Below are 4,738 nucleotides of genomic sequence, written 5' to 3' on the forward strand. Positions count from 1 at the left end.
AATGCATTAGCTTACATAAACTACAATACTTCTTCAGCATATTAATATTAATTCATGTTAATTTGATCATTTACTAATACACTATTAAAATCAAACGTTGTCACTGTTAACATTAGTTAATGCACCATGAACTTACATGAGTAATTGTATTGACATGAATGAACTAACATTAACAAGGATTAATAAATGATGAAAAACTAAATTGTTCATTGTTAGCTAATGCATTTACTATGTTAACTATTAGCACCTTATTGTAAAGTGTTACCCTTTTTTGTTGTTGATACGTTATCATGACCATCTCTTTCAATTTAACAATTAAAAAAAAAGGAAAGAAATGTTTTTGATTTAACAAAAAAGTAAGCAATTGTTTCTAGGCTTATCCATGAAGAAAAGTATAGCTTCAGTGTTTCAAAGAGATTAAAAGACATTTCACAATATCATTATTGTAAAACAGCACACAACTAATGAACATGTTTTTAAATATATACAAGGCAAAATAAAAACAAATTCTGTCAAATATTTTATACAAAACATATTTATTTTCTTTTATTATTGAAGACAAACATTTACCCTTTACCACATCCCGATTGTATTCATATATAATACATAAAAACTAGAAAACATGACTAAATATTAAAACTGTGAATTTGGATATACAATACACACAGTGCCACAATTTATAGTTTGTGTGTGCATGCTCCTCATTCATGTTTATTTGTTTGTTTTATTTGACATGCAAAATTACATTGGACAAACCATATTTGTTTCAGTGTTAATTTTCAACACCTGTCCACATGTCAATATATCTTGCATAAAGTGCAGAACTTAAATCGGTAAAGCACATTTTTTCAACATTTCTGGCCTTTTTAGTAAGCATTAATATTACATAAACAATTAAGGATAAGATGTGAGTGTACATCTACGTAATTGTTAAACATTAATTATACTACCCTTAATGTTTCACAAAGTCTTTGGGACAGGTACGTTATAGACGTACATTGTATTTAAATGTCATCTTGATTAAAGCCTATTTGGCTTTTCAAATGGGTGTTTGTAAGTGCCCCTGTGTGTGCTTTTTTCTTGCCGTCCAATAGTAATTGTTTGTGCACATTTTGGGGAGTGGCCACAATAAGTGCTTCTGTATGGGGGAGTGCCCTTTACAACTTAAAGTGCTTCATGCCTTTTATCAGACTCACCCCATGACTTGATCCCAAAGCAGATTGCTAATAATTTGCCTGTTGAACTTAAGTAAAAAAATATAAATAGCCATTCTAAAAAATAAATTGTGTGTAAAGCAATGAGAATTAGATCAAATAAAATGTCAGAAACTGCAGTGCCTTTATGACTTTCTGCATGAAACAATTTTTAACATAAAATTATTTTTGCATAAACATGTAATTGCATATAATAAATATATGTTTAATAAAAACCACATTCTGTTTATGTTGAGAGAAGCACATGTCAGGTGTGAGGAAGTCAACCAAAACCCAAACAGTCCGTTTTTAATAACCTTCTACTGCAGTGAAATAGCTGTCATCACACCATTCCCCAAAAGAGGCCTGGCAAATCCACCGGCCTACGGAATCAGTTTGGAAGTCAATAGCACATGTCTGCTTTCTTCATCAACACTGCAGTTCGACTTCCGCAGACAGATTTATACCATATCGTGTATCATATCAAAATATCACTTATGATTTTGTTTTACCTTAGGTTCGCCTCTGGTGTTTTGGGGAATGCACAATACAGTTTTAAGTTTTCGATTTTTTGCCTTTTACCCTTTTAGCATTAAACTACATTTATAAAATGCATTCTTTCATGTAAAAAAACTAACTATACAACCAATTATAACTATAAATCTATAAAAATGTAGCAGAAATTATGGTAATAAAAAACAAGAAATAATAAGGAATTAAGGCTTACTTAAAGTCAAGGCAATAGATTATAATTGCTACGAGGACTTGAATAGAGACTAAAAATCGAAATAGTGTAAATATTAATGTTCCTTTTAAAAGAAAAGAGAAAAGATATGAACTGTATGATACAGTGTGGCAAACTAGTTTGAACAGAAGATTTATTAGCATTCTTCTGTGGGGCCTTTGTAATGACGATTTACCAGCAAATATCAATTGCAGATGGTTTACAAGAAATAAATAAGAAAAGATCGATAGTAATGTCATTCCAGTTTCATCTTATATCACGTTTACATTGTGGACAACAGACATACTTAAGGTCATTTTTTATATGTGTCAGCTGCATCTGTCACACTTTTTTTGGAGGGATTCTTTTAATAACCACAGCACTTCTTAAACCCAGCAGAAAATCAGTCGAACAGACATTTGATTCTTTTCTATTTAATTCTATTCTATTTAATTCTAATGTAACAGTATTTCAGATGCATGCATGTTTGCACAATAGACTCTGATAATGAGCATTGACCAAACATTAGATTTTGTCTCTCCGTTTTTGCATGTATCAAAATATTGTAGCAGATATTTCTAATGGAAATCCATATTCGCTGCACTGTTTGTTTCTTTCTGCACTGATTTCTGCCTCACTATTGTCCCTCTCTCACGATTTCTCTCCCTATCCTCCCGTCTGATCTCATCGGCTTCTTTAGCTCATCCTCAATATACAGACATGAACACATATCTAAAATCGTTCATTCACAAAGAACACGACAGGAATAGTTGTAATTTGATTATGCAAGCATTGTATAATTCCGAATGATTAGCCTAATTTTACAATTTTCTATTTTGTTAAGGATCCATTACACTATTTTGTTATCTTTAGTTACTAAAGCGCACACTGCATTCCAAAAATATTTCACATCTATTGAACTTTGTGCAATCTGTTGAAACACTGTAATGAGTCGGAATTATGCATTTGAATTAAAAAAAAAATGAAGTAAGCAATAATAACAGCCAGTACAGTCAGATGTATTCAAACAAAATCTTACCCAAAGTGCAACTTCCTTCACCCCTGACGAGTCAGATTTCATTATTAGGCTACTAACACAAATATATTATTATATAAAGAAAATAAAAGTATTGACTATAGAGTATACTAAAACAAGAATGGCATAGGTTGTCCGCTTTCACTGTTCACATCCTTTTTTGGCTCATCTCTGGTTTCTCCTGGGATAGAAGGGGCATATGTGCACTCCAGGAGGGGTGGGTTAGTGGGGGTGTCACCCTTAAATTTTAAGCCTAGTTTTTTAAGCTCTTTTTGTGGCGAAAAGACGCCACAATCTGGGCCTCTTCTCCCCAGGAGCCATTAGGCATGGTTTGGTGGCCAGAGTGAAAAGAGAACATGGCACTGGCACAAAAGCTTTAGGCTTCAGATATAGTTTTTGTGCTTTTCGGCAAATGACGCAGCCCTAGAGTTTTGGTAGTGTGTGTGATGAGAAGTGAGGGGTTCGGCTGGCATCACATACAGTAGCTCTTCAAATGAACAGCGGGATGTTTGGCCAGGAAAGAATGCGGGATTGTGCTTAGAATAAGATTCTGTTGAAATCCCATATCTACATTTTTTGTATTCAGTAGTGTCTTTTCATTCTGTATTTTGCCCTCGATCTCTATCCACTTTTTGCAGCCTTTTTCCTACACGTGAACACACAAAATTTGTATTCGTCAAATATATAGTGTATTTATGATATTATAGGCCTCTTACTGAGTGTGTTACTCCGTAACAGGCTTAAAAAATAAATTCCATCCATATCACAGAAATGTTGATAATATACAGCATCTGTGCCAACAATTGTGGGTCTTGTGAATATGAAATTTAAGCAGCCTGTACTGCAGATTAGGTGAGTTGGCTTTTCCAATTTACAGAGAACTGTATCATCACACCCTGTGGTTTTTTTAAAAACAATTTAATCAGTAAATCATATGAGCAGTTATAACACATTCATCATTTTTACTCCCTGCAATAAGTCATAAGTTTGTTTCTATGAATAGCTTTTCTTCGTATGATCACCATCATTCAGACAGCATGTATATGCTGGAGATCATTAGTATGGTTTTCACAACACTTGTCTGTATGTGTGTGGATTCCCTGATCATTTGAGAAATAGGACATCATTCTGTGACAGATTCTATGCTTTGCATTATTTATAGACTTTAATAAAGGGCGGTTGTATTTTTTACTAGTTTTATTTACGGTCAACACAAATTAAGCATAAAAAGATATATTCCCGAGCCAGGTTGCACATTATGTCCCTTTTTGTGTATAAATATGGAAGTCTAATCGCGTGCACGCACAGGTATGTTTGTGTTTATATCAGAGGGCTTCTTCTTGAGATCAGACAATTGTGATCTTGCATGGGATGCTATTGATTATAACCATCTTTATTTAATGTGATTATTGATTAAATGCAGCAGGGGAGGTAACGTAACGTTAAAATCTCATCACACACAAACACCTCCTCATTCTCAAAACATGTCCTGTATTTGTGCTGTCAGCACAAGCTTGACATCAAGATGTGCATCTCACTCATATATCACACAAGCACCCACACTCAATGCATACACACAATCACGCTCAGTCTTTATAATCCATCAGATTGATGACCTCGGTTGTTTCAACCTAGACGGAAAGAGATGAAAATAAGTGTAAATTTATGTCTGTTTTGTTTTTCCTTGAAATAATATCACATTATTGTGATTCAAAACCATTTTACACAGTATCAGAGAGTAAAAACATTATTTTTCATTTTGCTGTATACTGCAGATGGACAGAA

The sequence above is a fragment of the Triplophysa rosa genome, linkage group LG16 (genome assembly GCF_024868665.1).
Source record: "Triplophysa rosa linkage group LG16, Trosa_1v2, whole genome shotgun sequence".
In the NCBI taxonomy this organism is placed as follows: Eukaryota; Metazoa; Chordata; class Actinopteri; order Cypriniformes; family Nemacheilidae; genus Triplophysa; species Triplophysa rosa.